The sequence below is a fragment of the Natrix helvetica genome, assembly GCF_964273705.1.
Source record: "Natrix helvetica genome assembly, chromosome: 1".
In the NCBI taxonomy this organism is placed as follows: Eukaryota; Metazoa; Chordata; class Lepidosauria; order Squamata; family Natricidae; genus Natrix; species Natrix helvetica.
In genome coordinates this window covers 283,684,520-283,694,522 of record NC_138548.1, presented here as the reverse complement: position 1 = coordinate 283,694,522, position 10,003 = coordinate 283,684,520, and the positions used below count along the sequence as shown (strand labels likewise).

General features: G+C 37.4%; 1 long non-coding RNA gene across 1 annotated transcript; it reads left to right on the top strand.

The window, feature by feature from the left end:
* Positions 1–1,145: 1,145 nt before the first annotated feature.
* Positions 1,146–6,518, top strand: LOC309383432. The gene is made up of 3 exons (XR_014173839.1): positions 1,146–1,372; positions 2,506–2,690; positions 6,173–6,518. It is a non-coding gene; the product is annotated as an uncharacterized lncRNA (long non-coding RNA).
* The last annotated feature ends 3,485 nt before the right edge of the window (positions 6,519–10,003 follow it).

Below are 10,003 nucleotides of genomic sequence, written 5' to 3'. Positions count from 1 at the left end.
AGGGTTACCTTGGCAGTCTTCTAGTCCAGCCCCCTGCTCATGCAGGAGATCCTATACCATTTCAGACGAGTGACTGTCCAGTCTCTTCTTAGAAACATCCAGTGATAAAGCACCCACAACCTCTGGAGGCAAGCTATTCCACTGGTTAATTGTCCTCCCTGTTAGGAAGTTTCGCCTTAATTCTAGGTTGCTTCTTTCCTTGTTTAGTTTCCACCCACTGTTTCTTATCCTACCCTCTGGAAAATAAATTAACTCCCTCTTCTTTGTGGCAGCCTCTCAAATGCTGGAATACTGCTATCATTCCCCCCCCCCTCCCCCAGTCCTTATTTTCTCTAGACTAGCCAAACCCAAATCCTGCAACCGTTCTTCATATGTTTTAGTCTCCAAGCCTTTAATCATCTTAGTTGCTCTTCTTTGCACTTTTTCCAAAGTCTCAACATCTTTTTTTGTAATGTGGTGTGATGCAGTATTCCAGGTGTGGTCTTACTAAGGCTTTATAAAGCGGTACCAATACTTCATGTGATTTTGATTCTATGCCTCTGTTTATACAACCAAGGGTTGCATTAGCTTTTTTGGCTGCTGCTACACACTGCTGATTCATGTTTAAGTGATTGTCCACTATGACTCCAAGGTCTCTCTCACAGTTACTGTTTTTGAGCCAGGTTTTGCCAAATCTATACTTGTTTTTCCTGCTCAGGTGTAAAACCTTGCTTTTCTCCACAGTAAATTTCATTTTGTTGGATAGGGCCCATCAAGATCTTTTTGGACCCTGAGCTTGTCTTCTGGGGTGTTTGCTAGTCCCACCAGCTTGGTGTCATCTGCATATTTGATGAGTTTCCCTTCTATTACCTCATCTATGAAGATATTGAAGAGTACTGGGCCCAAGACAGAACCTTATGGTGCCCCACTGTTTACTTCTCTCCATGTAGATGTAGTACCATTAAAGACTACTCATTGAGAATGGTTTGGCAGCCAGTTACAAATCCATCTGGTGGTGATGCTTTCTATCCCACATTTTTCTAGTTTACCAAGAAGTAGGTTGTGGTCTACTTTGTCAAATGCCTTTGTTAAAATCTAAATATACTATGTCCAAAGCATTTCACTGGTCTGTTAATTTAGTCACTTTGTCAAAGAATGAAATCAGATTGGTTTGGCATGATCTGTTTCTTTTTTAATAAACCCATGCTGGCTACTACTTATAATTTTATTTGTTTCTAGATGTTCACATATCTGTCTTTTTGATTATTTTTCCAGTATCTTCTCACATATTGATGTTAGGATGATTGGTCTGTAGTTTCCTGGGTCTGTTCCCCCCCCCCCCCAGCCTGGTTTTGGAAGATGGGAAACACATCAGCTTTTTTCCAATCCTCAGGTAGTTCCCTGATGCTCCAAGATTTTTTAAAGATATGATACAATGGTTCTAAGATAACATCTGCCTACTCCTTTAGAATTCTGGGATGTAATCCATCAGGTCCCAATGATTTACATTCATCAAGGTCAGACAGATATTCTTTTACCATTTTCTTGCTTATTTTAATTTTTATTTCTAGTCTGTCTTTTACAGTTATGTTTTTGGTAGATTGGGCTATAATTTCTTTTTGTGTGAAGACTGATACAAAAAATGAGTTAAGCAGCTATGCTTTCTCTCCGCTGCCTGTTACTCTCTTGCCATCTTCTCTCTTTAGTGGACTGACTGTTTCCTTGACTTTTTACTTGTTATTTATATGTTGAAATAAACTTTTAAAAAATTATCTTTGACTTTTATTGCAAGTCTTTATTCATTCTGAGCTTTCCTTTCCTGATTTCATTTTTGTAGATTCTGGCTATCTGCTGATATTCTGCCTTAGTTATGTGCCCTTCTTTCCATTTTTTGTAGTTATCTTTTTGTTTACCAGAAAGATATTTGTGCAACCATACTGATTTCTTCTTAGATTTCTTGTTTTTCTTTTTCAGTTGTATTGTATTGGACTGAGCTTTTATAATAATATTTTTCAGTGTTTCCCAGGCTTCTTGAGTTGTTTTTCACTTTAGGATTTTTATCCATGAAATTTTGCTTAGGCTGTCTCTGATTTTGTTAAAATCAGCCCTTTTAAAGTTTCAGACACTGGTTGGATTATATTCTATTGCTTGTGCTTACATTATATTGAATTCCAGTATGACATGGTGAAGGCCAAATATGGCTTTTTCCGGTTCTTGCCTCGGCATGCCTATTTTCTAATGAGACAAACTGAGACAGAAAGATCATTTTATTACAATTTATCAGAATATTCAGACAAAAGGGATTCCTCATTCAAAGAGGAAACCCCGATCTTTAGCTTACATTCCCTTTTATAGTTAACATAACAAAGAAATCTGAAAGAGGAAAGTTGATTGGACAGGATAATAGCATATATGTTTATTAAAATGAGGTCTGAAGGGGAATAAATTGTAAGGATCAAGGTTGTTTAGGGTTCACAAAACAGATAAGCTAGACCCCAATTTGTACTAACAAACTCTTCTTATCAGGAGCTAGTCTCCAGCTTGTTTATCAGTTTAGGAATGTTAAAAGCTAATAAATCTTGAACATCAGAGCTGAGGTGGTGCAGTGGTCAGAGTGCAGTACTGCAGGCTACTTCAGCTGATTGCTAGCTGCAGTTTGGCAGTTGAAATCTCACCAGCTCAAGATTGACTCAGCCTTCCATCCTTTCAAGGTGGGTAAAATGAGGACCCAGATTGTTGGGAGCAATATGCTGACTCTGTAAACCACTTAGAGAGGGCTGTAAAAGCACTATGAAGCGGTATATAAGTCTAAGTGCTATTGCTATCAGTTTAAAAGAAATAATATAAATCAGATTAAAATACAAAGTAACTATGTTAATTAACAAATAACAAAACCATGTTATTTGCCCCTCAGTGGTCACTCTCGCCCAAGGTTCTGGCAACTTCAACTTCCTCTATCACTTCTTCTCTATTAGTAAGAATTAGGTCCAGTATAGTTTTTCCTCTTAGTTCCCTCCTCTACCTTTTGGATGACAAAGTTGTCAGCTAAATTGGTTAGGAATCTGTTTGATCTCACACTTGCTGCAGAGTTTGTCTCCCAGTTGATATCAAAGTAAAGTCTCCCATTACTGCTGTGGTATGTTTCTTACATACATTTGTTAATCAATTAGAAAAGAGTTCATCTATTTCTTATGGTTGGTTGGGTGCCTATAGTATATGGCTATATAACCTTACCATATAATGTTTGCAGCCCATACAGCTGACAGTAGCAGTTTGCTTTATAGTGGGAGATCTCGGTATAAACTTTTTATAAGGAAGAATATGAATGGGAGGGAAGCTATCTCTAAAAAGAGGGCTGTTTGTGGAGAGGTTGGATTTAGCTCAAACTGGTTCCTTCAGCAATTCCACTCTGCAGAAATGAAAATGAGGACATTTCTTTCATGCCTAATGTAATGGAAGCTGCCCCACCCTTAAAAAAAATTCTTACCCAAGCTAGCTGCCAGTTTGGAGCATTTTACAATGGGTGTCTATTTTTGTGACTGAAGGGCATGTACAGAGGCATTACTACAGTATTCTATTTGTGGCAGGTCTCACTGACTATTCAAACATAAACATTGTACTCTAAATCATGAACGTACCTACAGAGTCACTAGGAATCGACTTGAGAGAGATTAGTACACCAGAGTTGTCCTGCATTGCACTTTGATGGGAGACAATCAAGAAATTCTTGGATAAAAAATAAAGCTAGGAAGTTGAACGATTACCAGAAAAGGACAAGGACAAACCATTCCTGTATTGTTGACTACAGATATGCTCATGGAGTCACCAGGAGTTACAGGACAAGTTACTTTATGGCCAAGTTAGGGCAGGATTGCTTGGTATTACAATGGCCCTATGCCCTGTGTTTGAACATATCATCTGGAATTTGAAGGAATCCTTAATTTTAAGAAAAAAATGTTTTTTTTAAAGAAGACAGAGGTATATTGAACCTTCAATCAATAAGTACAGAGGCAGTAAACTGGATAGATACACAAGTCATCCTGTCCAGAAAAACGAGATGTTCTGGTTTTTAAAAAATGACCTGCAAATTTTGTACAAATCTGGCTCATAATTTGCTCTTTTTGTTGTTGGTGCATTTTCTTCCTTTGAGCGAAAGAGGTGTAATTGGTTAGCTAGCTGTGATTATTTTATTTTTTAAATTATTTTTAAGAGTCCCTTTCAGCACTAGGATGTATTTTTTTTTTACTTTCAAATTAGATTGAATCTTCCTAGATCCTTGATTTGAAAGAACTCAGATAAAAGATGTGGGAAGGAAAGTTTTCTCCAACAGGAGAATGTGTCCTTTCAAGTTCAGATTTCCTCCTGCCTCAAACATCTGGTTTTCATCAAACAGAAACTTGGGAAATTAACTGACTTAGTTGACTGATGTGGCATTGCAGCTTCCCAATGAAATAACTTCTCTAATAGGTAGCAAATCCTTGACGTGGGATAACCCACTACCACTGATAACCTATTCAGGTATTTAGAGGATTTCCCTAAGGCTAAAGCAAACATTGACTATTTCTTAACATGCCAACTTGACCTTGCTGGCAGGGGAATTCTGGGAGTTGATGTCTATACTTCTTCAAGCTGCCAAGGTTGAGAACCATTGGACCATATCTCTAACATAGCTAATATGACTTTCTCCAGCGTTTCTGTGGGGAAATTCTATATATACTTAGATGCCTTTAAAGATATTATTTCTGAACTGGCTGACTGAACTGACTGTGAAACTAAGTTAATGGTAAAATTAACAATATTTCAGGTGACTATAATATGCTAAGTCATAAACAAAACCAATAATATTCTGCCTTAGAACCAGACACTATTTGAACACACAAAAAAGCTGTACTTTAAGAGGCAAGGGCCCAGTGTGAAGGGGTCAAATAAGAACAAGGGAGGAAGATATGGTAGGGACGGGTGACACTAAATGAGCAATGTTAGTCTGGAGTCAGCCCTTCACATTACCAGTTAAAGCCCCCACCCTATGAGATCATTAAGATTTTGCAAAATTTATGGTTGAACTTTTAATTATGTTTTTAATAGTGTTTTAATTACATTGTTCTTACTTCTGTCAGCTACTTTGAGCACCATCTGTTACCATAAGGATGTGACATAACTACCATAAATATGTACACTGAGATTCTGAATAAAATGCATTGCTTGATCTAGTTTTTAGCCCCAGGGATATGGCTGTGTCTATAGACAGCAGGATAAAGAGCTTGATAACCCTGTGCCTTTTTCCCCCTGTGTAGCCAGAGGTGGTATTCAGCCGGTTCAGAGTGGTTCGGGCAAACTGGTAGCGGAGATTGCAGGTGCCATGCTGTCCCATTTAGCCATATTTTTGAGGCTGGGCACAGCTACAGAAGGTGCATGTGCAGAAGGTGCATGCAACAGCAAAGCGTATGTGTGGAAGGCTGGGCACATGCACAGTTCACATGTGTGGTGAATCAGTGGTAAAAATAAGTGAAACCCATCGCTGGTTTCAGTTATTTTTACCACCAGTTCACCATGCATGAAGCTTAATGCACACATACACCTTCCACGCATGTGCGCGCCTTCCATGCATGCGCCTGGCCTTAGAAATGTGGCTAAATAGGATGGCATAGGCCGGGGCAGGTGGGCGGACCCACCTGTGATCTCAACTACTGGTTCACTCGAACCGGTAGTGAAATCCACTGCTGAGTGTAGCATAGGTGAAAAATCAACCCTGCCTCTGTTGGAGAAAGTGGTTTGAGTGCTCCGGAGTGTAGGAATCTAGCGGGGGCAAGGAGCAGTGAAATAGGACATTGCTAAAAAGTTATAGAAGTTTATTACTGGAAATATATGGAGCGAAGATGGGGGGGGGGGCGAATGAACAGACAAGACCTAGCTCTTACCTAGCTGCAGCCTATCAAGTAAAATGAGAGAATGAACATATTGTGAAGACTAAGGCAATAAGGAAGCACCATGAGAATAGCTAGCTCAGACACAGAGCAGGCAGAGTGAGAGGTAATGTTTGAGGCACCCCAGACAAGAAACACAACCATGAATGCTATCTTTATTGTAAGGTTACGTTAACAGAATCTTACAAATCCAAAAGTTATCTCATTTATCAGATATTTATCAAATGTGGTACACATTAATTATTTGCCCTTCTTTGTTTTCCCTACAGATGAGGTGCCCTTGGTCTGGAAGATATAACAGTTGTTTATTGTGTTGGTATGCTATATGGCCTTTGAATGAAGTTATTGAGCCTGTTCATAAACTCCTTTGTATAATGTTCATAGCTTCCATCTTTAATCTGTTTTGTAGTCTGGTTCAAATAAGATAATAACTCATAATCTGTCTTGTTTAGCTTTGATTTAATGTATTGTGTGAAACCAGCACTTGGTAGCTTATGAACCCTAGTTTATTAAAGTATGTTTTGCGAACCATCTACTTGTGGTGTATTTTAATATACCATGGTTAAATAAATTATGGCTTAATGTGATATGGGAACCTATTGTAGTTCATGTGTATATATACATATGATTCACGAGGCAATGTTGCATTTTCATAGCAGGGATCCTCTCTGCTGTGTTTTCTCCCTGCTATGCTGCTTTTGAAAAATGAAAAGCAAAGCAAAGCCCCAAATATTGTGAAAAAAATAAAATGTATTAAGCCAAAGAGATTCAGTAAAAAATATATACTCAAAATTCAGAAAGAACAGGACAGCTGAATGGTGTTCCAGAAAAAAAAAACCAAACCCAAACTCTTGAAAGACTGCTTATGTGTATTGTTACAAAGAACATGAAGAACAATCCTTCATTTCACACAGGTTTTGTAGTGAATTTTTGACTGTGTCTTACCTTCAAATGGAAAGTATTGCAATAATTGTTTGCAGTATTTTATATAGTTTATATAATGAGCTGTTTCCCCCCTGTAAGAGCTTAATAAATACCATCTACATGGGGTACATGCAGTCTATGGATCTGTTTGTTACTTTAGCTGTTTAGAAAATTATTCTTTGGGAAATTATAGCTACTTGGTGAATAATTCAAAAGAAGGAATAAAACAAAATCTAATAAAGCCTGTCTATGATTGAACTTTGACATTAATTCAGTAATGTGTATATATAAACTCCATGTTATCAGAAGATATATTTTAAAGCTTTCTTTTTTTAAAAAAAAACTCCTAATTTCTTTATGGAGATGAGTAACACTTTAAAATTAAATCATGGTTAATCCTGGGAAAGCTCCAGAGAAAACTGCTCCAGAGGAAATATTTCTGCAAGGAAAGGTATGGGCATAAACTAGGGAGTTATTTTTTGGTATACTGTGTATGTTTTTTTCCTTCCTTGAGCTGCATGATAAAATTAGAGTCTTCCTTGGTGATTGTGCTCTTGGCTTTGAACTATTATGCGAAGTCCACCAATTCAGACCTAGAACAAGTGGAAATGTGCAACAAATTACAAATGCTCAAACGAAGATACTGTAGTGATGACTACAAATATATATTAAAATTTCAATTTATACCATGTTTCCCTGAAAATAAGACCTCCCCGGATAATAAGCCCAGTCGGGCTTTTGAGCATACGCACGAAAATAAGCCCTCCTCTGAAAATAAGTCCTCCCCGAAAATATTGCAACACAGCAGCAACCATGAGAGGAGCATGCTTATTGCCTTCTGCACCTGAAAAATGATAAGACTTACCCGAAAATAAGTCCAAGCGCTTATTTCGGGGGTCAAAAGAAAGTAAGATGGTACTGTATCCAATGAATTTGCAATCTGATGTGGAAATTAGCCCCGATATGCAGAACATTAGAAACTGAACAAAAATAAATGTCTATCCATGTCCCAAACAATCTTTCGAGTGTATAAAAAATGGTTAGAGCTATATTAGTCCATTTTTTTTAAAAAAAATCACAATTCAATATCAATAATATCTTTATTAGGTTTGACCAAATTACGTTAAAAGAATGTACAAGCTTTTAAGAATTTCAGAACTTTTCATCAGCCAAGTTGTTAACAGAACAGCAATCTTTAAAAACTTGGCTTTTTCTGCAGGCCTTGGGTTTGATGGATGGATGGGCCCTGTGACCTTCCAAAGAAATGGGTGGATGCCTTTAACTCTCTGAATGATTGTGGTTTTTAACTAATGCTATTGTTTTGTACAGTTTTGTTTTTAATTCTGTGAGTTACCCTCAGCCTTCTGGAATGGAGCAGCTTACAACTTGAACTAACTAACTAACTAACTAACTAACTAACTAACTAACTACTAACTAGCAAACTGATTGGGAAGAAACTTGAAAGTCTAAAAATTAAACTAGATTTCTAAAGTAAAAGGTACACAACATAAAGCCGGTCTAAGATAGAGTTTATGAACTGATTGTATAATCAAAGCTAAGTAGAGCCCTTTACAGATAGATAACAAACTTTCTTTGAGGAGTTTTTAAAAAAGATGTCATCATTTGAGGACTTGTTTGCTTAACAACATAGAGCTTTTAATCTGCTGAAACAGACTCTACCTAGACTTAAAACAATTTATGCTGCAGATAAATTAGTTGCTAGATTTTTCATGGCATGATTCTCAAGAATATAAATAGACAACTGCTACCATAAATTGAGTGTAGGAAATTCTATATGAATTTACTGCTACTCTGGGAAACAAATAAGAGATGATACCTGATTTGAATAAGGAAACATTAGTTTCCTTATTAGTTAGGAAACATTAGAATAAGGAAACATGCAGCTAAGGTAAAAGATAATGGCTTCTTTTTTTAAAGAAAATCTGATATTGGGAGAAGCATAACACAACAACATCTGCTTTATCTTGTTGCTCAGCATTCTTCCTTTACAAGATTTAAGTACAAGATTTAAGTATATTGCTTGTCACAAGAAAGCTTAAGCTCAGATGAGCAATATGAATAGAATAGAAATGAATAGAAGAAAGGGAACAATGAAAACAATGACACAGGGAACATCATTACGAACTTCAGTGGTGAGGAGAGTATCTCATCATTAAGGATAGTGCTAGACTCAAGGAGCCACAGTACCCATTGAGTTATAGGCATTTAACAAGCCTTGAGATATATAAACAGGAAGACATTTGAAGACAGAATATTAGTATTGAGGGAAATGGGTTTTTTTGAAACAACAAAAGTGAAGCTAGGGAAACCACATTGAATACCCATTCAATTAGCACAGGAGTCCCCCAGGCCAATGTGCTCTCTCCATCACTCTTCTTCTATATACCAATGACTCTATCCAAAGGATTTCTCTATTAAAGTACTGAAGTTCGCAGATGATACATCTGTCATTGATCTTATTTGAGATGATGGTGAGTCTGCATATAGACAAAAGATAGATCAATGGCCTTGTGATGCAACCAGAAAATATGGAGCTGAATACTTTTTAAACTGTAGAGATGATAGTAGATTTTAGAAGAAGCTCTCCTATTCTACCATCTCTTACAATATTAGGCATCACAGTATCAAAAGTCGAGACCTTCAAGTTTCTGGGTTCTATGATCTCCAAGGACTTGAAATGGATACCTAACATTAGAACCATCATTAAAAAGGCAACAACAAAGAATGTTCTTCCTGTGCCAACTCAGAAAACTCAGATATCCCAAAGATCTGCTGATGTAATTCTACAGAGGAATTTCTGAGTCTGTCACTTGTACCTCAATAACTGTCTGGTTTGGCACAGCAACCAAACAGGACAGGTACAGTCTTCAACGGATAGTTAGGACTGCAGAAAAAACAATTGCAAGCAGCCTGCCTTCCATTGAAGATCTCTATGATGAACCAGAAAGAGGGCTGAGAAAATATCTACAGATTCCTCACATCCTGGACATGATCTATAACAAGTTCTTCCTTTAGGATGCCGCTAAACAACTAGGCCCAAAGATAGTTTCCTCCCCTGTGCCATCACTCTGCTGAACACTTAATTCCCATACCACTGTCTCATTTCTCATCTTTTCTCATCCTCTCATCTTTCCTACTATCTTCTCCTATTGGTT